The sequence below is a fragment of the Aegilops tauschii genome, chromosome 7 (assembly GCF_002575655.3).
Source record: "Aegilops tauschii subsp. strangulata cultivar AL8/78 chromosome 7, Aet v6.0, whole genome shotgun sequence".
NCBI classification, from domain to species: domain Eukaryota; kingdom Viridiplantae; phylum Streptophyta; class Magnoliopsida; order Poales; family Poaceae; genus Aegilops; species Aegilops tauschii.
Window position 1 is genome coordinate 236,690,534 of NC_053041.3, and position 25,990 is coordinate 236,716,523.

The following is a 25,990-nucleotide window of genomic DNA, read 5'->3' on the forward strand; positions in this document are numbered from 1 at the left end:
CACCCACATTTTCAGGGGTGGCTTTGAAGCAATGAGTCTAAGTGCAGCATCTGAGAACTTCCGCTTTGGAGCCCTAGCAAATAGCCTTGCAGGAGGTGAATAATACTCATATGAATAAGCATAAAAGTTCTTAGTTTTATGAACATAGCAGTTTGAAGAAACACGCTCATATTCATACATCAGAGTATGATTTCCCTGCAAAACATTGACGTTAGGGTGACTCGGGTGAGTCCTCTGTCTGTATGAAGCCTTTAGGCCATATGAAGCCTTTGGTCTGGAGTTTGTCTTCTTCCCTTGTGGTGTCATGATGACATTCACAAGAAGATTATCAAGACAACTTTTGGGTACCCAGATCTTCTTCATAGGCGGTCCATTCCTGCAGTTAGTACCAATATACCTGGCAAACACTTCACCAGACTGATTCTTAAACAGTTTATAGTTTGCATCAAAGGATTCATCAATGACAATTGGGTTAGCACAAGTGAAGCCAGATAAGGTGGATGGGTCCACTGAAGGTCCCTTTACAGCAACCCATGTGGTTTTGGGGTACTGCTCAGGCTTCCAGTAAGAACCATCAACATTCATTTTCCTCTCGAACCCAACACCCTCTTTCCTAGGGTTTCGGTTCAGAATTTGCTTTTTGAGGACATCACATAGTGTCTGATGCCCTTTGAGACTTTTGTACATCACTGTCTCAAGCAATGTCTTCAACCTAGCATTTTCATCAGCAATAGCAGTGGCATCCTCAGCAGAGAGGTTAGTTACCACATCAATAGTTGAAGATATTGCAACAGTAGCAGGAGTAGAACATTCAACAACAGAAGTAGCGTTATCACGCTCAAGGCATTTTAGACATGGTGGTTCAAATCCTTCCTGAGCGGGACTGATCTATTGAGCGCGAAGTGACTCGTTTTCTTTTTGAAGATCTTCATGAACTGCTCTCAATTTCTCAAGTTTTTGCTTCCTTTGAGGATAATCATAGGAAAGCTTTTCATGAGTTGTTGAGAGCGTTTCATGACGACTTTCAAGTTCCTCATACTTAACATGAAGATTTTTTGTCTTCAATTAAGGACTGAGATCGGGTCATTTCCGCGTCCAACGAGTCATCACTTTTGTCTAACAGTTTTTGAATATGTTCCATGGCTTTCTGTTGTTCAGTTGCAATTTTAGCAAGTGTTTTGTAGCTGGGTTTGGATTCACAATCAGAGTCATCTTCACTTGATGTTTCAAAGTAAGCAGCACGTGAGTTTACCTTGGCACCACATGCCATGAAGCAGTAGGTGGGAGCGGAGTTGTCCTTGTCATTAGCATCCGCGTTGGTGACGGAGCCATTGTCTTCAGTGTTGAAGATGGACTTGGCAACGTAGGCTGTAGCTAGAGCCAGGCTTGCAACGCCAGAGTCGGACTCCTCCTCGGACTCCACCTCCGCCTCCTCAGAAGCAGACTCCTCCTCTGAATCCATCTCCTTGCCAACAAAAGCACGAGCCTTGCCAGATGAGCTCTTCTTGTGTGATGAAGACTTCGATGAAGACTTGGAAGAAGACTTTGAGGATTTCTTCTTCTTCTTGTCATCAGAATCATATTCCTTGCTCTTCTTCTTCTTGTTGTTTTCATTGTCCCACTGCGGACACTCAGAGATGTAGTGACCAGCTTTCTTGCACTTGTGGCATGTTCTCTTCTTGTGGTCATGAGTAGAAGCTTCATCATTTCTCGAGCTGGATCTTGAAGACTTTCTGAAGCCTTTCTTCTTGGTGAATTTCTGGAACTTCTTCACAAGCATAGCAAGCTCCTTTCCAATGTCTTCAGGATCCCCAGAACTGCAGTCAGATTCTTCTTCAGATGAGGAAACATCCTTTGCCTTCAAAGCGCGAGTTCGGCCATAGTTGGGACCATAGATATCTCTTTTCTCAGATAGCTGAAACTCATGTGTGTTGAGCCTCTCAAGTATGTCAGACGGATCGAATATCTTGAAGTCAGGGCGTTCTTGAATCATCAGGGCTAGGGTGTCAAACGAGCTGTCAAGTGATCTTCAAAACATGGGAGTTTCGAAGACAAACAATAGAGATGAACCTATTGACATGCAGCGGAAGGTAGACTACACTAGACAAGCCATAGTCAAGCAAGTAATGAAGCTAAAGCACAAGACTATTAGCAGCTAGGTAGTATGGATCATGATGGAAGAGAGTATGAAGCCAAACACAATAGTCGTCACACAGTGAAGTCAAACAGATAATTCAAGCAGCCAATGACTTCACGAAGACAAACTGTAAGTAAAGAGAGAGAGAGAGAAGATAGAACCAGTTGCTTGGTGAGGACAGTGATTTGTTGTACCAGTTCCACTTGCTGTGACAACTGTATGTCTGGTTAGGGAGGCTGAGATTTAACTCAGAAGACCGCGCCTTCACCTTATTCCCCTTGAGCTAAGGACACCTAGTCCCCGCCCAATCACTCTGGTAAGTCTTCAAGGTAGATTTCCAAACCTTCACAGACTTCGTTCACCGGCAATCCACAATGACTCTTGGATGCTCAGAACGCGACGCCTAACCGGCCGGAGGATTCACAGTCCTCAAGTGTAACAAGTCTTCAGGTCACGCAGACAGAAAGACTTCAGTGATGCCAAACACTTTTTGGGCTCTGGGTGTTTTGGGCTTTGTCCTCGCAAGGATCTCTTTCTCAAATGCTTCAGAGGTGGGTTGCTCTCAAACGACAAAAGTCATGCACTAACTCTGAGCACCCACCAATTTATGGTGTAGGGGGTGGGCTATTTATAGCCACTCGGCAACCAGACCTGATTTGTCCGAAATGACCCTGGGTCACTAAGGAACTGACACGTGTTCCAACGGTCAGATTTCAAACACACGCGGCAGCTTGACTTGGGCTACAAGTAAAGCTGACTTATCCGACTCTGGATAAGATTTGCTCTCATTGTCTTCGCTCGAAGACATAGGATTTGGTTGAGCATCACTTCAGTCACTCTGACTTTCTTCACTTGGACCCCACTTAACAGTACGGTGGTTCCTATGACTCAACAAAGAAGAAAAGGAAACTACAAAACATCTACCTCTTCACACTCCATAGTCTTCACGTGAATGTCTTCTCGAGTCATAATCTTCGTTGTGAATATCTTCACATACCACCATTGTCTTTAATCTTCACACATTTTTAGGGTCATCTCCGGTAGGTAAACCGAATCAATGAGGGACTACTACTTGTGTTATCCTGCAATTCTCACAAACACATTAGTCCCTCAACCAGGTTTGTTGTCAATACTCCAAAACCAACTAGGGGTGGCACTAGATGCACTTACAGTAACCAGAACCTTGATATAGGCTCGATATAGTGGGGTGGCATGGGCCATAACTAGCATTCACGTCTAGCAGTACGACACACGCCACCCACACGAGTCCCATCTGACACCAATTTTCTTGGAGTCCGTGCTACATCCATCTCTTCTCCCTCCTGTTTTCCCAGCCATCGCGCGGTGAGCGGGGTGGGGGTTTGCCGATAGTCGGTTTGCTCAACTACGGTCCCACTAGTAAGTGAAAATGCAACACAACACGCATTCCCTCTTGAGCGGCGTGCCGGACCAACCGTGGGGGTTTGCTGATAGTCGGTTTGCTCAACACGAATACGGCAGGCTTTTCCTTTTGAACCTATAACTTGTAAAATTTGGTTCTGCTCCATGGCGCCACCTATAGATAGAAATAATGATTTTCCCTAGAGTAATGAGAAGTTTGGTTCTGGCACGGTTCATGCATGGAGTACGTATGAAATTATGAAGTTAATGCGAAAGGTAAGATAATTACTAGTAGTACTGTTGAGGATATAGACCTGGGAGTCACCCGCCAGGAGGGCCGGGTTACACTAAGGGTCATTGCCAGAAGCCCGGAGCTAAGTTTCAAGATAATGGGCCAGAGATGGGCTGAGACCCGGCGATGGCTTATTGCCCATAGTTATCATCATTGTTATAGTAGACTTGTAGTGTAAGGCAAGTATTGTTTAGAGTCCAAGCCGGACACTCTTATGAGCCGGCCGGGACTCTAAGGGCCGCTGGGTGCCAACCTCCCTATAGAAAGGGACGACCCGGCAGCGGTTTAGGGGCGACAACAATCTGGTCGAGAGCCGGGCATAGCTGTTTAGCTCCCTGGTTATCGAAACCCTGATTAATACCACCTCAACTGGACGTAGGGTTTTACCTTCACCGTAAGGGGCCGAACCAGTATAAACCCTCGTGTTCCTTGTCCCACTTAACCCCTTCAAGCTTCCCAATTGCGATGGCTCCACGACTAAGTCCTAACCCGAGGACATCTGCCGTGACAATTCCACGACAGTTGGCGCCCACCGCGGGGCTGGCGCACGGTGGATTTGAGTTCTTGAAGGGCAGCTTCGAAGGGCTCAAGGGATACGATGTGGGCCGGATGACCAAGAGTCGTCGCGGCAAGCTCTACATCGACGATGCGGACTGGGGCCCCGACGCCGGCTCAGTGGAGTACGGGTACCGGGTCCCCTTCGGTGGAATTCATGTCTTCATCGGCAAGATTGGAGAGCCGGGCCCCGAGCCGGATCTCCGCGCCGGTCTCATCGGAACGGCTCAGCGCGCACGACCCGCCCGGGCCCGGCCTGCCTTAAAGCGCGCTTTTGTGGGATGCATCCACGGAGGGCCCTCTGATCCATCTGGGTCTGGGGATGAGGCGGCCGCCGGCTCTGACGGCGAGTCGGCCGCTGATGAGTCAAACTCGTTGTACCAACTTCAAGATGGCAGGCTCATGAGTTATTCCGATGGCAACAGTATTCCGGACCTTTTTGAGCCGCCAAGTCAGGTTGGAGTTTTTATGGCTGGTGCGCAGCCTGTTCAGAACCCCGCTTCCGGATCGGAAAACCCGGTGCCTTCCTCGGCTCAGGTGCTGATGGATCTCACGGATAAGATGACGGCCCTGTTAACCGCAACGGTCGACCCGGCGGATCAAGTTCAGCATGATGCGGCGGTGGCACAACTAAAATTGGATCTGATAAAAGCTAAAGAGGACCTTGCAGCTGAAGGGATCAGACTGGCTGTGGAGCGGGCGGCTCTCGATGCCCGGACTCAGCTGATTCAGGTGCAATCCTTCCAACTCACGATGGATCAGAACGCGGCCAATGAGGTCATGAGAAGGAGGCATCAAAAGGCTCAATCTCGACTCCCGCCGGTTTACGATCCGCGCAACCTCTTCAACACACCGGGTGCAGGGTCTAGTCACCCGCCGGGGGTCGTAGCACCCAGATCTGGACCCCTTATTCAACCACGAGTGATGGGGCCTCCCCAGGGGCCCCCCGCCCCGCCTCAGTATGTGCCAATACCCCCGGGCCATTATAATAACCCGCTGTAGAACATGGTCGCCGCAGCGGCACGGCTGGCGGCTCTGCCCTTTGATGGCGACTCTCCGACGGCTATTGAGACCCGCCGGGTCAGAGAACTCCTCCAGACAGCGCTGGCGCAGCAAGAGGCGTACTCCTACAGCCGGGATAGGATCCATTCAACCCCTCGTCCAGGGCAGAGCCCGAGTTACAGCCGGCACATGGTCTCGGCGACCGGCTCAAGTAATGTCCGACGCCATGACCCGCCCCTGGTCATGGCCCGGCTCATAATGGAGCCTTCTACGTAGCAGACCAAGCATGCTAGGAGGCGGAGCAGGCGCCTCAAGTGATGGCTTACCAGACCCCCCCGGCTTATCCGACGATGTCCGTTGATGCGGGTATCCCTACTAGAACCGGGGGTGTCCCGTGTTTGATGCCAGCTATCCGTAATGAACGTCTACCCAAGGACTTCAAAGGACCTAGGAAGGTGCCTAACTATACAGCAGACTTACAGCCGGCAGCCTGGATCGAGAGTTATGAGATGGCTATGGAATTGCTGGAAGTCAGCGAGGCGGCCATGGCCAAATATTTCACCATGATGTTAGATGGAACTGCCCGCACGTGGTTGAAAGGGTTACCACCGAACTCCATCGGGTCTTGGGCTGAGCTGAAAGCCCGGTTCATTCAAAACTTCAAAGATACCTGCAGGCAATCTATGTCAATCGTGGATCTGACTAACTGTAAGCAGCAGGAGGGTGAATCCACGACCCATTGGGTTCGCCGGGTCAAGGAGATCATACATTCATCGGATAAGATGGATGCCGGCTCTGCAGTCTTAATGTTGGAACAAAACTGTCGCTTTGTGCCCCTAAAGATGAAACTCGGGCGGCTTAAGCGTGACTGTACTGATATGGGTACACTGATGGCAGCTCTTGTCAAGTACGCCGATTCCGATGGTACCAAGGATCCCCCTTCAGATGATGAAAGGGCAGGGAAGGGAAAGAAGAACGGCAATGGCAAGGGTCCTCAGTTTAGCCCGGGGAACCAAGGAGGAGGCAAGCGCAAGGCCGATGGCAGCCTAGAGTTTGTAGCCAACACCAACTCTCAAGGTAATAACCAGCGACGCAAGGGGAGGCCCCCTCCCCGAGGCGGCGGGTCAGGACCTTCTCTGGAACAGCTATTGAATGAACCTTGTCCGAGACACGGTTCTAGAGAGAAGCCGGCGACTCATCTGTGGAAGGATTGTGCTATCATGAAGGCCTTTAAAAACTACAATGGTCCGGGTGGCGGCTCAAGCGCCGGCGGCTTTCATGGCCCGGGCGGCGGGTCAAATTCCGGCCCTCAGAACGGTCAAGGGGGCTTTAATCAGCAGTCTGGTCAGGGTCATCAACAGCAACAGGGGGGCTATCAGACCAACCCAAAGCAGCTTAGCGGTGGGCAGTATCACGTGTTCACCACTAGTTTGTGCAAACGAGACGAGAAGCTTCACAAGAGGGCTGTTAATGCTGTTGAGCCGGCGGTTCCACGCTACTTACGGTGGTCGGAGCAGCCCATAGTGTGGAGTAGGGAGGATCACCCTCCCTGGGTGGATAACCCGGGCCACCTGGCCTTAGTGGTGGCTCCTCAAGTGGGAGGCTATAAGTTCACAAAGGTACTCATGGATGGAGGCAGCAGCATCAACATCCTCTATTATGAGACTTTCCGTCGTATGGGGCTAGTTGATAAGAACCTCAGCCAGTCAAATACTATCTTCCATGGTGTGGTACCCGGTAAATCGGCTTATCCAGTCGGCAAGATCGAACTGGAAGTGGCCTTCGGTGATGAGAACAACTACAGGGTGGAGAAGTTGACCTTTGAGGTGGTCAAGATAAGAAGTCCTTACCACGCCATATTTGGACAGCCGGCTTACGCCAATTTCATGGCACGGCTGTGTTATGTGTACTTACAACTCAAGATGCCGGGTCACAACGGGGCCATTACGGTTCACGGCAGCCGGAAAGTGGCTCTGGAGTGTGAGGAAGGTGACGCGGCTTATGCAGAGTCTGTTTGTGCCACAGAAGAGTTGAAATTTTATAAAGACAATGTTGACCCAACAGATATGACCTCTCTGAAAAAGCCAACCACGGAGAATGAACCAGCAATGAAGTTTAAATCAGCTGATGAGACTAAACATGTTGATTTTGTTCCAGGTGACTCGTCTCAGCAGTTCAGCATCAGTGCAAATCTGGACCCGAAATAGGAAGGCGCGCTCGTCGAGTTCATCCGTGAGAATAGGGACATCTTCGCATGGAAACCTTCTGACATGCCAGGTGTACCTAGAGAACTCGCTGAGCACACTCTCAATGTTGACCCAAAATTTAAGCCGGTCAGACAGTTCCTTCGACGGTTTAACGAAGAGAGGCGGAAGGCTATTGGTGAAGAAGTGGCCCGGCTTTTGGCGGCCGGGTTCATTGTTGAGGTTTTTCACCCAGAGTGGTTGGCTAACCCGGTGCTTGTACTTAAGAAGAACGGCACCTGGCGGATGTGTGTGGACTACACGGACTTGAACAAGGCGTGTCCGGCTGATCCTTTTGCTCTCCCCCGTATTGATCAGATCATTGATGCTACGGCAGGTTGTGCACGCTTAAGTTTCTTGGATGCCTATTCCGGGTATCATCAGATTAAGATGGCAGTTAAGGACCAGGAGAAGACGGCGTTCATCACTCCCTTTGGAGCCTTCTGCTATGTCTCTATGCCCTTTGGGCTCAAGTGTGCGCAGGCGACTTACCAGCGTTGTGTACAGAATTGTCTCCATAAACAGATCGGGCGCAATGTTCACGCTTACGTGGACGATATTGTGGTTAAGTCCATCAAGGAGGAAACCCTGATAGATGACTTAAGGGAAACCTTCGATAATCTCCGGGTCTACAAGATGATGCTTAACCCGGCCAAATGTGTTTTTGGTGTTCCTGCGGGCAAGCTATTGGGCTTCTTGGTTTCTGACAGAGGAATTGAAGCTAACCCGGAGAAGATCAAAGCTATCACTTCTCTAGCTAAGCCGGCATGTATAAATGATGTTCATCGTTTGGCAGGTCGCATCCCTGCTTTAAGCCGGTTCATAAGCCGCTTGGGTGAGAAGGCTATGCCCTTATATCAGTTGATGAAGAAAACGGATAACTTTGTCTGGAATGATGCATCTAATACCGCCTTCGAGGATTTGAAAAAGCAACTGGCAGAGCCCCCCGTCCTTGCTGCTCCGGTTGATAAGGAGCCCTTGCTACTGTATGTGGCGGCAAACACACGAGCTGTCAGTGTGGCTATGGTGGTGGAGCGTAAGGAGACGGGTAAGGAGCATCCGGTTCAGCGGCCGGTTTATTATGTCAGTGAGGTGCTTATTGAGTCCAAGCAGCGATACCCGCACTGGCAGAAGCTTGTATATCGTGTGTTCATGGCGAGCCGGAAACTCAAGCATTATTTTCAGGGTCATCCCATCACTGTGGTCAGTTCTGCCCCTCTTGGGGATATTATCCAGAACCGAGAGGCTACAGGGAGAATTGCTAAGTGGGCTATTGAGCTTGGGCCTCATGGCCTCAAATATGTGCCACGCACTGCTGTTAAGTCTCAGGCTTTGGTGGATTTTATTAATGATTGGACAGAGTCGCAAGTGCCTGAGCAGAAGCCGGATAACACCTATTGGACTATTCACTTTGATGGGTCCAGGCAGCTGGAGGGCTCGGGGGCTGGTGTTGTATTGGCTTCCCCTAGGGGTGACAAGTTCCAGTATGTGCTACAATTGATGTTTCCTTGCACTAACAATGCGGCTGAATACGAGGCCTTACTCCACGGTCTTCGGGTGGCTAAGGAGATGAGCTTAAGCCGGGTACGGTGCTTTGGGGACTCAGATTTGGTGGTTCAACAAGTATCAGGCACTTGGGATTCTAAGGATCCCCTCATGGCGGCTTATCGCCGCGAGGTTGATGCCATTGCTGGGCACTTTCAGGGATATCAAGTGGAGCACATTGACCGCAGGAAGAATGAGGCGGCTGATGCTTTAAGCCGGCTCGGCTCTCAGCGAAAGCCGGTGCCGCCTAACACTTTCCTGGATGTCCTATATAACCCTTCGGTTAAGTTGCCTACAGAGGAGGACTTGGCTATCCCTGACCCGGAGGCACGACTGGTGGCGGTTCTTCATGTCATACCAGACTGGACAATGCCGTACTTGGTTTATATAACCCGGGGAGAGTTGCCTGAGGATGAAACTTTGGCCAGGCAAATAATCCGGCGGGCCAAGTCAATGATTGTTATCAACGGCGAGTTGCATCATTGCAGTGTTTCAGGGGTATTTCAGCGTTGTATTTCCCCTGAGGAAGGTCAAGAGATCTTGCGCGAGATCCATGAAGGGGATTGCGGCCATCATGCCGGCTCAAATTCCCTTGTGGCCAAGGCATTCCGTCATGGTTTTTATTGGTTGACGGCTCACGCTGATGCGGAGGACTTGGTCAGTAAGTCTGATGGTTGTCAGAGGTTCTCCCGACGGGCTCATGTGCCGGCTCAGGAATTGAGGATGATCCCGATCACTTGGCCCTTTGCGGTCTGGGGGCTTGATATGGTCGGGCCTTTTAAACGGTCCAAGGATAAGAAGACCCACCTCTTGGTGGCAGTGGACAAATTCACGAAGTGGGTGGAAGCTGAGCCAGTTAGCAAGTGTGATGCAGCCACGGCGGTTCAATTTATGAAAAAGGTGATCTTCCGCTTCGGCTTTCCGCACAGCATCATAACAGACAATGGCACTAATCTGTCCAAAGGCGCTATGGAGGAGTTTTGTCAACGAGAGCATATCCGGCTTGATGTTTCTTCAGTGGCTCATCCCCAGTCCAATGGTCAAGCTGAGAGAGCTAACCAGGAGATTCTGAAGGGCATCAAACCCCGGCTTTTGGTCCCTTTGCAACGGACGCCGGGTTGTTGGGTGGAGGAGTTGCCCTCCGTCTTATGGAGCATCAACACTACTCCTAACAGGTCTACTGGCTTCACGCCTTTCTTCATGGTTTATGGGGCAGAAGCGGTCCTCCCTAGCGACATCCGTCATGATTCACCTCGTGTGGCGGCTTATGTTGAGACGGACAATGAACAGGCGCGCCAAGTTGCTCTGGACTTGTTGGATGAACAGCGTGATGTGGCAGCAGCCCGTTCAGCGATTTACCAACAAGACCTGCGCCGTTATCATAGCCGCCGGGTCAAAACCCGGGTCTTCCAGGAAGGCGACCTTGTGCTCCGGCTCATCCAGGATCAAACAGATGCACACAAATTATCCCCACCTTGGGAAGGGCCCTATGTGGTCAGTAAGAACTTGCACAACGGGTCATATTACCTCATTGATGTTCGGGAGCGTAAAGATTCGCGTAAATCTGAGGAGGAGACCCGTCGGCCGTGGAATATCGCTCAGCTTCGGCCTTATTACACTTGAGCTACCGGCTCTTGTGGTGTACATATTTATCTCAGACATATATATATTATGATAAGCAATAAAGCAGGACCTCTGTCCTTTTTTCTCCTCCAAATATACGTGTCATACTAATTTGAAAGGAGGATCCGGCTTATGATCGCATTTGAGTCTAGCCGTAAGCAGTAAGATCACTTGGGGGCTTCCTGTTCAAACATGGGTCGTATTCGAACCAAAGAGAACATAGCTGTCGATACCCATTTGATTGGCAAAGTGCCGAGCTCATTGGGAGGTTGCCTTTGGTCATATTTGAATCATAGTGTAACCCCTCTGAGAACCGACGTGGATCGTATTCGAATCAGCGTCGTTAAACAATTTTCAGAATCACCTGGGGGCTTCCTGTTCAAACATGGGTCGTATTCGAACCCAAGAGAACATAGCTGTCGGTACCCTCTTGATTGGCATCGCCACACCCATTGGGGGCTATATGATCGTATCCGAATCTTGGCTTAAACCCCTTTCGGGCCGGGTCTCTGGTCGTATTCGAACTGGAAGCCCCTAAGTTCCGATTTATCGCAAAGTCTACTCTGATTATGACAACGTGTGCATGGCCGGGTTTCGCTTGACCGGCTTAATTTTGGAGTTATCTTGTTAATTGAACATCCTGGATGTCATCAAGACAAGTCCATTAGAGTTAAGATACCAACCATGCTACCCGGGTCATTTAATCCGGAGGGTGGTAAGCCATCTTGAGACTTGTGATTTACCTTTCTATGCAGATGCTTGAAGGTACTTTTTTAAAGGTTGAGAAGCACGAAGGATAATTATGACCCGGAGGAGCATCAAAAGAATGACTTCAAAGGATTTCAGCATTCATTACGTGCACGATGGCACGGCAGAGATAAATTGTTGTACTTATTCTATTACAAAAATCTTTCAAAGTTTCAAGGGTGGAGCGTTGTTTGGTGAGCCGCTAGCCGATTTATGACGCCTGCTGAGTCGAAGTCCCCGGCTCATCTTCTGCTCCGGCTGATCCCAAGGCTTCGAAGGTCGACGATTTCCAGTTGATGCCGCTGAGAGCTTCAAACTGAGCTTCTTCGTCAATTAACCCGGCCGGGTCAATCTCGGGGGCGTAGGTGTGTTGGCGAGCCGGAGGAATCAGACTAAGAGCTTCATAGCGAGGGGTTGGAATCCTCTGATTCTCCGCGTTGTACCCCGGCTGATACTTGGTTAAGTCGGTGTCGTTCCCGATGATGGTGGCCACCGGGCGTACAGCCTTCACGCATGCCGCGAAATCCTTCTGGTCGAAGGTGGAGCCGTCTTCCTTCAGGCTGGGGTAACCCAGGGCGATGTCTGCCGGGTCTAGCTCCGGCAGGAAGGCTTTGGCCCGGCTCAGCGCGGCAATTGCTCCGGATCTTGCGGAGGCTCGACGTAGCTCTTGGATTCGCTGTGGCAAAACTGCGAGCCGGCGCAGGACTTCAGCCAGATGGGTTGGCACCTCATTGGATAGGGCCACCACAGCTAAGGCGCGCTGTGACCCGGTGTAGAGTTGTTCCACCAGGGTGTATACGGCCTTTAGCTTGGTGACCATGCTCTGGTTGAGGTTGGCACTCCTGGGACCTGTTTAATAAAGGTCAGGTAAGCCGGTGACAAGGGTGAATCGTAACATGTGCAGACTTGATGAAAGCCGGTGAGGCGACTTACCGAAGATAGCAGCCACCATTTTGGAAACCTGGTGCTTTAGACCGGAGAGCTCAGCGGTCTTCTCAGTGAGGGCCTTCTCCGCCTGTTCTGCCCGGGTCACCAGTGCGGCTTTCTCCTCAGCCCAGGCCTTCCGCTCAGCGTTGAATTCAATCTTCAATTTCTCCTGAGCGGCGATGCTGGAGACAAACTTGGCATTCGCCTTCCGGGTCTCCATCTCTTGAGTTTTTAACCGGCTCTTGAGACCCGCAAGGTCCGACTCAAATTTCTTGCCAGTAGCCTGTATATATTTCCGGGTAATTAAACAGTCATTATATAAGTCCCAAGCACTTTCCAAGCAAAGACACTTGGCACTTGGGGGCTAATGCATATTGAACGTGTCTATCTACGTACTGCTGGTTCAATTAAGTAAGCCGGACTCTAAGTCTACAACATATGCCAAGTATAAGTTATAGACTTGGGGGCTAGCATGACAAGGATCACTATGCGGAAAGTAAGAAGACAGCAGAAGGTTACCTCAGACTTTTGTTGGATCTGATTGACCATGGCGATCTCCGCGTCCCGGCTCTTGTGAACCTGGCTGATGTAGCCAGAAACGAGCTCTCCAATGCTCAAATCGGGGTAGCCCGAGAGATCCAGATTTGCCCGGTGGGGTCGCAGCAGCTCCCCCTTCGCGGAGCATTGGGCCAGTGCGGTCGGCCTCCCCGACTCAACATACTCCGTCCAGGTAATTACCACGTCCGGGTCGTTAGCCGGTGGGGTTGAGCCGGAGGCCTCCGGATTAGCTGACGCTTCGGTCGTTGTCTTGGTGGTCGGGGCAGGGGCTTCAGGCGCCGTATCCATGGGAATGGTGGCTTCGGAGGCGGCTGGCGGATCTTGAGCCGTCGTCTCCGGCTCAGGCAAGTCCGGCATTCCGGCTGACCTGGTCTTCTTTGCTCTTTTGGTGAGCTTTGCCTGGGCACTGAAAAGACAGAAGTGTTAGGCATACAAAGAGTAAATACATACAGGTAATGTAAGGTGATTGTTATTACTCGGGTGCAGTTTTGAAGGCCGGCAGACTTGACTGCATGGAGTCACCAGAAGAAGGGGAGGTCTCCTGGTAATTGGAGTCAGAAGAATTAAGCGGTTGACGGATAACACCCGCCAACGGATGAAAAGGGTACAAGTGAGAAAAGACCTCGGTGCGACGTTTCCTTGTCGCGTCGGGTAACCCGGCGGAGAGGTCGGTGTCCTTGCGGGCCCGGGTGAGACGCCGGCTTTCGTGAACCTGCTGCTTCAAAAGGAATTGAGGGTCTTGATGAGCTAATGGATGAGAAAAGCTTACTTTCCGGGTTACCCTTCGGACTTTCAGCTGTGGCAAAGGCTCCGAGTCGGAGGGGAGTAATGTTACCTCTTCAATCACCGGGTTACTGGCGCCGGTGTCATCCTGTCAATAAGCAAAATGATGGTAAAGTGGACAGCAGCAAACAATAAATATGGCAAGAGTTTAAAGGTTTAAGGGTTACCTCTGACTCGGAGCTATCGCTTAATTGCAGCAGCTCCGAAGCAGTGGGTCTGTTTCCCTTTTTGCGAGGGCCGGCTCTCTTGGCGGCTTTCTTCGCCTTCCTGGCCTTCTTGGCCGCCTCATGGTCATACTTGACCCGCCAGAATTTATCATCAGCCTGAGAAATACAGTAATGAGTTCTTAGTAAGATGTCAGGTAAAAAAAATGGAAAGGTTAAAGTCAGCGGCTTACCGCTGGGGCTGGATTGGTCTTGCAGAATGGGGCTAGCCCGGTTCTTCCACAGTCTGCCAGGCTCTCGTTTAATAGAGCCTTGGTCTCTTCTTCGGCAACGTCTTCTGGAAGGTCGTTGCGACTGTGCCTCTGCGAGTCATCCTTTCGCCCGGTGTACTCACACATTAAGCCGGGGCGGCGGCTCAATGGGATCACCCGCCATGAGATTTAGACCCGGACCAGGTCTATTCCGTTCAGACCGTTGCCTAGCAGGGCCTTGATCTTATTGATCGTTGGAAGCAGAGGCTGGCGTTCCGCGGCAGTCAGCTTGTCGGATAGCGGATGAGTCGGCTCCAGGCGCGTTGGGCGAAAGCCGGGCAGCGGGCTCTCATCAGCCGGGGACGTGTCTTGGCAGTAGAACCAAGTCATGTTCCAGTCCTTGGGGTGACTTGGCGGTTCTGCGTAAGGAAATAGACAGTCCCTGCGCCGTTGGATGGAGATGCCGCCTAACTCTAGACTTGGACCGTTTGCGCACTCGGTTTGGCGGTTCAAATAAAACAGCTCTCTGAAGAGCAGCAGACTCGGCTCTTCTCCAAGATATACTTCACAAAAAACTTGGAAGTTGCAGATGTTGGATATGGAATTGGGTCCTGTATCCTGAGGCCGAAGGTCAAAGAAGTTGAGCACGTCTCGGAAGAATTTTGAGCCGGGCGGTGCGAAGCCCCGGCTCATATGGTCTGCAAAGATCACTACCTCCCCGTCCCTCGGCTGAGGTCTTTCTTCGGACGGGTCAGGGGCACGGTAGGACATCACTTCCTTCTTGGGCAGATATCCGGACTTAACAAAGTTGGCTAGGGTCTCTTCGGTGACGTTGGATTTCATCCAGTTGCAAGTGATGGGAGCCTTGGGAGGCATGGTGACGGTTGGTGGTCTATGAGGAAGAGAAAAGTGTCCGGGTTAATTATAAGCCAGGGATTATCATTCAAACTACAGTGACGGCTTATGAAGGGGACTAATGATATATATTGATATGGTGGGTTATCTAAGCTGTCGGGGCTTTCAGGTTAAGTTGGTCATCTACGGCTTACTGCAGTTAAGTCGGAGGATTTTACAGAGCATGGTTCTCTTTAAACCGGACATGTAAGACGCCGAGATTCAATGGTTGCGTTTTTACTAAGTGTGGTAAACAGGTTTCACATACTACCGTAACTTTTTTTGGATCAAAATAGTCGGAGCAGAGAAAATTTTCTAGACCTAAAAAACAGAGGCAGGAGAAGTTCTTGAGGTTGAGCACAGTTCTTATGCAGTAAAAAGAGGATTTCTTGCAGATGAAATGAGTTCCGAACGTCTACCGCAGTGGTTTTACGCAAGGATAAAGATCAACCGACTACAGTGGTGACGAGGACTGCCGAGTTTCTGGGCAAAGGTGACGAACACGAAGAACGGGAGGAACCCTACCACATATCTGTTCTAGCAAGGCAGAGAAGACTCACCGGAGTTGAGGAAGAGCGAAGGTCGCCGCCGTTATCTGGTCCGGGTCAGGGTGATGCAGCGGCCGGGTCGATGAAGATCAGGGGCGCGACGGCGGCGGCGGCGGCAAAAGCTCGGGCAGAGGAACGACATCGCGAGGAAGAAGAAGGAGAGTGTGAGAAGAGAGTGCCGGGCCGGCCTATTTATAAGGTAAGTCATAAGTGGGCGCGAGATTCAAGGAGACCACGGCGTGGTTATCTCCCCCTCACGGCGCCTCGATTTTCGCAAAGACAGTAAAAGCAGAGATCCGTTGCGGATCTGGCGGAGTAAAAAAGGACTTAATGGAGGATGACGTCACGGCGGATTATCCGGAGTCCGGAGAATGACGTCACTCCGGGTTATGGCCTTCACACGAACGGTAAGCCGGAGATTTTTTCTGTCGGCAGAGTTGAAGATTGACACGAGCCGGCTCAAGTCAATCTGGGGCCTAATGTTGAGGATATAGACCTGGGAGTCACCCGCCAGGAGGGCCGGGTTACACTAAGGGTCATTGCCAGAAGCCCGGAGCTAAGTTTCAAGATAATGGGCCAGAGATGGGCTGAGACCCGGCGATGGCTTATTGCCCATAGTTATCATCATTGTTATAGTAGACTTGTAGTGTAAGGCAAGTATTGTTTAGAGTCCGAGCCGGACACTCTTATGAGCCGGCCGGGACTCTAAGGGCCGCTGGGTGCCAACCTCCCTATAGAAAGGGACGACCCGGCAGCGGTTTAGGGGCGACAACAATCTGATCGAGAGCCGGGCATAGCTGTTTAGCTCCCTGGTTATTGAAACCCTGATTAATACCACCTCAACTGGACGTAGGGTTTTACCTTCACCGTAAGGGGCCGAACCAGTATAAACCCTCGTGTTCCTTGTCCCACTTAACCCCTTCAAGCTTCCCAATTGCGATGGCTCCACGACTAAGTCCTAACCCGAGCACATCTGCCGTGACAATTCCACGACAAGTACCATATACTACTACAAGGATTTGACGAAAAGATAAAGATACATAGGATCCATCAACGACATCCTCACACCCTAGTGCGTCGGGTCACCAACCGACGTGTGAGGAGCAGCGGCGTTGGCGGCGAGCTCAACGTGCTTCTGAACAATGTTGTCCAAGGTTACCCTATGGTCCAAGAAGGCCAGCGACCTATCGTCCTCCTCTTGCACGTAGTAGTCCTTGTGGACGATTTGCGCATAGACGTGGGTGATCACGTCGATGGTGTCTTGCTGCACCAGGCGCTGCGCGGCGAGCGCGACCTCGAGGTGGACATTCTCCGGCACGACGGCAGGCAGTCGCAGGGCCACCAGTGCATCGAAGAGGTTGTCACCATAGAGGCCATTGAGGGTGGCGGGTATCACAGAGCCTGAGTGCGTGGGCTGGAGGCGTACGTCAAGGTCGTCCGTGAGCTTCTTGACGACAGTGAACTTGTCGAGGAAGCCGACGAGGACCTCGTCGAACAAGGAGATGAAGCTTTCATCCAAGCGTCCTCTCGCCAAGGCGGCCTCAAGCACGAGCTGGAGACATTCCTCGGTGCCGGGCCGCATGCCAGCGTCATGGACCATTTGGCATAGCCGGCTGATTCTTGCACTCATTGCCTCCATGGGTCTAGCTTCTAGTCAACTGATCTTGTGATTGGAGTGATCACTCTTGGCCTTGGTTAGGGTGCGTAGGTGCATAGGATTTCGTAGATCGGACTGGCGGGGAGCCTTTATATGAGAAGTGCAAACTGCGTTGCATTCACGTGTGTGTTGGCCATCTACTTCCTGACCCTCCCTCTGTTGGACTGAGCTTTGGTGCCTTAACTGCACCTGCCTTTGGCTGTATGACAGGTGGGCCAGCCACCTGTTGGGCCCACCTGTCATACACCCAAAGGCAGGTGCAGTAAGTCAATGAAGCAGCGTCCCCCTCCGTGCCGGTGCGGTATAGTCATCTCACCGGACCTCTAGTTGGGGCCAAACGAGAGAACTTTGATGTTTACTGGTTTATTGGTCCCCTTTGCATTTTGCGCCAAGTTTTGACCTTTGATTTAACTAATAAAATGTTAATGCATGTAACCAAAAACGGTGTGCTAAGTAGTCTCAAGTCATTGAATGCATACGCACCCCACGTCTCCTATTGGGTGATTTCTTTTTTCATGGCAAAAAACAGGGAACGAGGTGGGTAGTTAATGCACCGCGCCTAAAAGTTTTGGGATTACTATTTGGTTTTAGGAACGTGACTAATGCACCAGTATGGAGGGAGTACAATAGTAGTCTTTGATTGCAATTTTTTTTGGTAGCTTACCAAGCTGAGCGCTCAGTGAGTACAATAGTAGTCTGATTGATGAGACTTTAGATTTGAGCCATCTACCGGAAGGGAGAGTGTATAATATCATCGGGAACTACGTTCAAAAACTAATAAAACAATACGCCATATATTTATTTACAGAGGGAGTAGTATATTTTTTGTGACATGCATTACTAGATATTGCTAGTCAAATATTAAATCCAGATGGACGTGGTAGTACTACTAAATCCAGAAGGTGGTGCTAGTACTAGTAGTAGTACTACGAATGTGGTAGTATTGTACTATCCGTTGGTCAAATTATTACATGCTGCTCCACACAGTGAAGTGACAAGACCCTGCGCCAGAGATGACACCTGAGTGTAGGCGCTGTGTTTGGCATACCAAAGTCAGCCTCACTGTCTGCAGTCACTATCATCATGGCTGTAGAGCTAGCCTGCTTACAACTAGCCGTCTTCGACATAATTTCCCGTGCGTAGATGCCCGTGCATTGCACGGAACACCAAGATTAGGGGTGGACGGCGCCGGCAGCGGTCATCGCACCAGATTTTTCCATGGCTTCTAGATGTGGTGGGGAGGAGATAAGGCTGATTGTCAGAGACAAGGAGTTGTTTGTAAATAGGGAACAAGTGCAGGCATCTTTTTGCAAAACTGCAGAAGTTTGGTTTGTATGCGTCAGATCTAGATCTGACGGCTATTGGTGAAAGATGGCAGGCATAACGTCATCACCAACTCAGGACCTCTCTGATTCGCAGGATTTTGAAAACGCAGGAATAGGACACGGCAATATTACAAGTTTCAAACTGATATTACAAATGTTAGGAGTAATGCTGCACGTACGAAGAGGGAATTACTAGGAAGTTTACGTAAGAACTTTCGCTACTTTAGGTGGATGCAGCATTACTGTACAAACTAAAATCCACCGCCCTGACAAGTCACTAATGGGCAAATAAATTTTCGAGTCTCTGGCCACTTGACGTTTGAAAAACGAATTCAGCTTCTGTGGAGACTTTGTCATTTAGGCTTAGACACTTGCGATGATCAGCACGCCATTCATTGTTGCGCCAGAGAACGCCAAACCTCATTACCTTGAGCACACTTGCCTCCAGAACAAAGAACCTGGCCATTTAATCTCAGATGTGCTGCCTCGGTAGTCGATCAAATCAATTTCTGTAAGATGGAGATCAAGGCATTCGATGAGATTGTTATAGTGCAGCACCTTTTTCACTTTAGGGTCTTTTTTTATCTGCAAAAGAAGAGAACATATTAGAGCAGCTGGCTGTATAAGATTGTCGTGTCGTCAAGGGGTACCAATATCATTCGCTCATACGGTAGGGTTGGCTGGCTAGTGATATTTTTCCACTCTCTCTCTCTCTTTCCTCTCATTTACCTAGGAGCACGTGAAGATCATGGGCATTTCTTGCCTTCCACTATGTGGCTGATGCCATATTTCTGAAAAGTATGCCACATAATATGCATCGATGTCAAATCAAAAGATTTTGGCACCGCTCTAGCGATGTGAGAGAGTTGTCACCGCTGTGCACACAGACCCACATGTATAAACAATCAATCAAACCAACTACACCAGCCTCTCACTCTCCCAAACAAGTGCTTTTTTATTGCCTCAGTCCTCTTCCTCTCCCACGCAAGTGTTTTTTCATTGCGTGAGTTAATTTGGCACCGGAGAAAAGTAGGTGATCCAGATTGGGGCACCAGGTGAGCAATGGAGGGGCATCGATGCCAAATGCATCACAAGTGAATTTGGTACGTGTTTTGGCCTACATAGTGGAGGGCCGTTATAGCCCACTTTGTACTACCTCATATTTAGTGTAAAATTTTGACCATAGATTTACCTGAGAAAATGCCAATGCATGTCACCAAAAATTATACTATTTGAAATTATGTTCAAATACGAGTCCAACGATATAATTTTTAGTGACATGCATTAACATTTTGTTAGTTAAATCTATGGTCAAATTTTGATACTACCAAATAGGAAGAGTAAACCAGGACAGAGGTAGTACTTGCTCTTAGGGTAACCACAGAGTTACTAGTCAAAGTTACTTGCCACTATGAGTAGCCTAGGCTACTATAGTAGTACAACAACAAAACGATGCAGGTGATCACATGAGAAAAAATACTAAAAACATTTCTTTCAGTGAAGTGCGTAGATGCAGTTTTGAACACTACACTTGTCATCGTAATTTGGGATAATTACGAAAAAAAATTGAGCTACGTTGTGATTACCGTTTAGTAATAGGAAAGAAGTTTCACCTCAATGAGTAGCTTCTCCGTGCACGGAAAGAATGTAAGGAATCTAACAACTTAATCCAGATTGGGGCCGATAGATTTTATTGCCAAGATCTTCACTGTGCCATAGACTAGGTCAAGCTTGTGGGAATCATTTTCTGGATGACAGTCGTAAATACATCAAGAAGAAATTTAAAAATGTGAATTTCAAGAAGACGGAGAAGAAGATGAGTGTTGTACCTGAACAATTACGGATCCAATAAAGAGTTCGGAGAATTTGGTAGACGAGTACACCAACGCTGCCAATTTCGGCGCGTCAATGACCCTGATTTTTGTTGGACCTTCTAGATCATATACAAGCAATCTCTCAAGCAAAGGCGCATTCTCAATGACCATAACGTGGAACAGCTGGAGTGATATCTTCCCAATTCATGTCTTGTTGCGGGGCCAGCAAGACACATAAATCCACCGGAGATTCGTCGAGGCGATGTGGAGGCTAATGAACCCGTGCATCTGCTGAAGATGAAGGTACTCGACCGCAGTACAGCTGCGGAGCAGGTGCTCCATAGCCTTCTTCGAGATGCCAATGTCGAAGAGGTCGAGCTTCTTGAGTTGATGAAGAAGAAGGGCGGGCGCGACATTAATCTGGGGAAGATAGCAGGAGCTGAAGCTGGCACGACACAACGTTGGTGTGAGGCGGAGCACGGACGGACGCAGAGAGCGACATCGTCCAGCTTCAAAGTTGAGCTCCTCGAGCTGATCTAGGGCGGGGGGATAAGAACCACTCGTCGAACTTGGCTTGGACCTTGCAGTTGGTACTGAACATGCGGATGTCAAGGTGTCTGGCTGGCCCAGGGTGCGATGAAAGGATATCGGAGACTGCGGCCATGTGTTTGCAATCGCTGTCGCAGAGGCAGCTGTCGATGGTGAGGTTGAGGGGGACGCGGCGCCAGAGGGGGCGCCACAACCGGGAGAGCAGGGTGGTCCGCACGGCAGATTTGGTGGGGAGGAGGCCGATGATGACGAGAAGCATGTCGTCGAGGAGGCTACTGATGAAGTCCAGGCTCACCGGATGCGGTTTTGGCTCGAGCCGCCTCCGCTTGTTTGCTGCCTCGCCATCCATCTCAGCCGGGGGCGATGCCGGTGTACACGTGTGCTGGTGTGTGTTGTGTGCTGGGTGTGTGCGAGTGCATCCTTCTGTGCATGCCGTCGCGCAGTGGTGAAGTGTGCGCGAGTGCATCCTTCACGCGGAAGAAGTGTGCCCTCAATTTACTAGCGTGCGTTGTGCTACCCCAAGTGGTTTCGACTTTGATTACTTCACTGCGTGTCAAATGGGCCTCTAGTTTACTTATTTTCAAACACTGCCACATGGACCAGCACACGAAGATAGAGAACACGAGCTGACAAGGCAGCATGTGGACTAGTTGACCGGTCAACTAAACAATATACGAAGCTATACGCTGACACAGTGACCGTATAATCCCTCGGTATAGAGAGTTCGAGTGAGAGGGGAGGCCCGTGAGAGATAGTAGAGAGATAGAAAGAGCTACTCCCTCCGTTCAATAATGTAGTGCCTACATTTTTTTAAAGTCAAACTTTTGAAACTTTGACCAAGTTTATAAAGAAATTACTTATATCTACAATACCAAAGATAAATGATAGTATGAAGTAAGTACATGTTGTGATGAATCTAATGATCATTCCAGATGTAAATGTTTTTCTCCACATACACCTGGTCAAACTTTTTTTAGGTTTGACTTTTCAAAACATCCATATGATTATGGACGTGAGAGAGTACCTAACTAGAGAGGGAGAGTGTGTGTGTGTGTGAAATAGAAAGAGTGACTGAAAAAGTGGGTGTGCGTGTGTGAAAGAGACATGGACAACACATGATAAAAGTAGAGAAAAAGTGTGTGTGTCTTATGCAAACATATCACACATGCATCTTTGACAGAGGAAGCAAGGTGAGGAGATAGTGTGTGGTTGTTTGCAACCGAGAGAGAAAGACCCCTAGCACGTGGCCAAGAGGGGTATGACAAACAAGGGAGACAGGTCGAGAGAGACATACGGAGAAAATGCAGACATGGGGAGGAGAGAGTGTATGTTTGTCATAGAGAGATCCCCTGGAGATTGTTATGGGACTACAAGGGTGGGAGATCGAGTGATAAGGTGTGTGCGTGATAGAAGATACCCCGAGAGATATCAAGATAGACATATGGATGGAAGGAAACAATACGTGTGTTCCTGATGGCTAGTGAGAGATAGTCATACTTAGGGGGGAGTTCGTGCGCCTATGATGGAGTGAGGGATTATGGTACTTAGGGGGGTGTGTGTCACATAGAGAGAGAACAAGTGCGAAGAGTGTTAGATGGGTCTATGTAGCGCGAGCGAGACATGTGTATGTGTGAACCAGGGAGATATAAAGTTTGAGAGAGATAGAGGAGCCCCGATAAGGATGAGTGGTGCGTCAGATAGCTGAGAGGGGAAAGAGATATTCCATCCGCTCGATAATGCAGTGCGTATAAATTTTTTAGAAGTCGAACTTTGGAAACTTTGACCAGGTTTACGCAAATATTATTTACATCTACAATACCAAATATACATCATACGAAACTACATTTCATGATGAATCTAATGATCTATGTTTGCCGTTCTAGATGTAAATGTTTTTCTCCACGTACATGGTCAAACTTTGTGATATTTGACTTTTCAATAAATCTATATGCTATGGACTGAAGAGAGTGCCTAAGTCGAGAGAGATCAAGTGCGTGTGAAGGAGAATGAGTGAGTGTGCAAAAAGAGTATGTGTGTGAAAGAGAAAGGGACAACAAACGATAAATTAGAGAGAGTGTGTGTGTGCTTGTTTCTTATGCAAACATATCACGCATGCATCTCCGAGATAGAAAAGCGAGGTGAGGAGATACACAAAGATAGCTAGTGCGTGATTGTTTGCAACAGAGAGAGACACCCCTACAATACATGTCCAATAGAGGTCTGGCCAACAAGGAACAAAGGTTGAGAGGGACGCACGGAGAAGATGGACGCATGGGGAGGGAGAGAGGGTGTCTTTGTGATAGAGATATCCCCTCGAGATCATGAGGGGACTATATGGGTGGGAGATCGAGGGACGAGGTACGTGTGTGATAGAAAGATTCCCCAAGAGAAATCGAGATAGACCATGCACATGTTTGTGATGGAGACTAAGAATTAGCTAGTCATATACATATAGGGGGGATTGCATGTGCCTACAATTGAGTGAGAGACCATCATACTTGGCTAGGCATGAGATTGTGTGTGTGTGCGTGTGAGATGGAGATAGAACGAGGGAGAGAGATAGAGTTTTAGATGGGTCTATCAAGTGCGAGTGAGATATGCATGTGTATGTGTGACCCAGGGAGATGGAGAGTTTAAGAGAGAGAGGGAAGAGCTCCGAGATGGTAGAGTGGTGGGTGAGAGAGTTATGGGCAACGAGCCAGGCAATTTGTGTGCGTATGATGAGTGCACCCAAGATATTTAGCTTGGACTAGAGAATCATACATAGTGTGCGAGAGAGACCTATACATGGAGTATATATGCATGCGAACTAGAAAGACCCCCCTCCCCCCCCACACACACAAAGATAGAGAGAGATAGAGAGAGGGACCAACAAGGTTTGTGTGTTGGATGCATGCGATAGAATTGAAGATTGTCGGTGAGAGAGAGAGCAGGAGTCTGGGAGAGGGGGTTGCGTTTTATGCATCAAAGACTGATATAAACCATGTTTCGAAATAAACTTGCATTCAAATATTTAAATTGGAGAACATGTTGTCTGCAATCCACACATGAACGAAGATATGTGTATCCAACAAGTTCATTAATTTGACTTTCAACATGTTCATGGAGTACTATAATACTGTACAACATGCTACTCGATTGAGGTGTTCAATTTTGGATTTAGTTCACTATTTTTACCTGGTGAACGAGCTATTTCTTTGAATCAAGATATTTCATTTTGGGTTTGATTCCCGTTTTTGAGTGGGTCAACTATTTGTCATATAGTAAATCATTAGCAACGAGCATGTAAAAATACATTACTACCAAACATCATCTCTCCATCTAAAGAAGAAGTGGCAAGCTAATATTTCAAAATTTGATTCGAATCGACTTGGTAAGGTTGACGTGGATGCTCATTCTCCCAAAATTTGAATGAACCGCTAAACACGCTCTGCTCGGTGGAATTCGCCCGAGCAAATAAATGGGAGACGCGAAATTACCGGCCTATGTGGGGCACACATCAATTGGCCCATTGTACATCGAGGGTAGGTTCGAAACTTCATCCAAGCGCGCCTTCTCCTCGGCCGAAATGACATGTGCCAAATAATTCATAAACCATGGGCGGCAAAACACCCTCTCCTCCAGAAACTGCAAATGATTATAGACCAATTACTTTACTGAATTGTTGTCTAAAAATCATCCACAAAAACCAGTACGGTTTCATCAAAGGGAGGACAATCCAAGATTTCCTGGAGTGGTCGTTTGAATACATCCATCAATGCCATACCTCAGCGAGGGAAAATATCCTCCTCAAGTTAGACTTTGCTAAGGCGTTTGACACGATTGAGCACGCCCCATGATGGAGATCATGAAGCACATGGGTTTTGATGACAAATGGCTCGGATGGATGAAAACGATCTTTGGCTTGGGGGTTTCTTCTGTACTCCTTAATGGAGTTCTTGGTCGGAAATTTAATTGTAAATGTGGTGTGCGACAGGGTGACCCTCTCTCTCACCGTTGATCTTTGTCCTTGCGGCTGACTTTCTCCAAGCAGCAATTAATGATGCTTCCGCTCGAGGACTAGTTGAGCTTCCTCTCCCTCGTGATAGTGCGGGTGACTTCCCTGTTGTTCAATACGCTGACGACACGATTTTGGTTATGCAGGCATGTCCTGAACAGGCTGCCCGTATGAAAACTATCTTGGAGGATTATGCTGTTTCGGTTGGGCTGAAGATCAATTTCCAGAAATCAACTCTTATACCCATTAACATTGATCACCAGCGTGCTTCTGAATTGGCTGGGGTTTTTGGTTGTTCTGTTGGTTCCATGTCTTTCACCTACCTCGGCCTCCCAATGGGGACGACGAGGCCAAGTGTTCTTGATCTCATGCCGCTAGTACATGTAGTCGAGAGGAAGACGTCCACTGCGTTGTTGCTGATGTCATCCGGGGCCAAACTAACTTTGGTCAATTCTGTTGTGACTTCGATGCTGATATATGCAATGTGCACAATCAAATTGCACCCAAAAGTGATCGCGCATCTGGACAAACTGCGCAGATATTGCCTCTAGGCAACAAATTCTGACGATGGGGTCAAGAACAACTCCCTTGCGGCCTGGGAACTTGTCTGCCGCCCAAAACGCTGCGGAGGCCTTGGTGTTATTGATATCAAAACACAGAATGTTGCCCTTCTCCTTAAGCATCTATTCAAATTCTATAATCATGAAGATGTCCCCTGGGTGGAGCTGGTTTGGGACGCTTACTACAGAAACAAAATACCGCATGCAACTGATGCAGTGGGCTCTTTCTGGTGGAAGAACGTGATGCAACCAGTGGGGTCTTCCGGGGGATCACCAAAGTTACCCCGGGGGATGGCTCTAGCGCTTTATTTTGGAAAGATGTTTGGTTTGATAGTAGTCAGGATTCCCCACTCATGGACATGTACCCACGGGCTTTCTCATTTTGCTTGAATGAAGATGACTCCATTGCTAAGGTTCTTACTGCAACCGACCCAGCCAT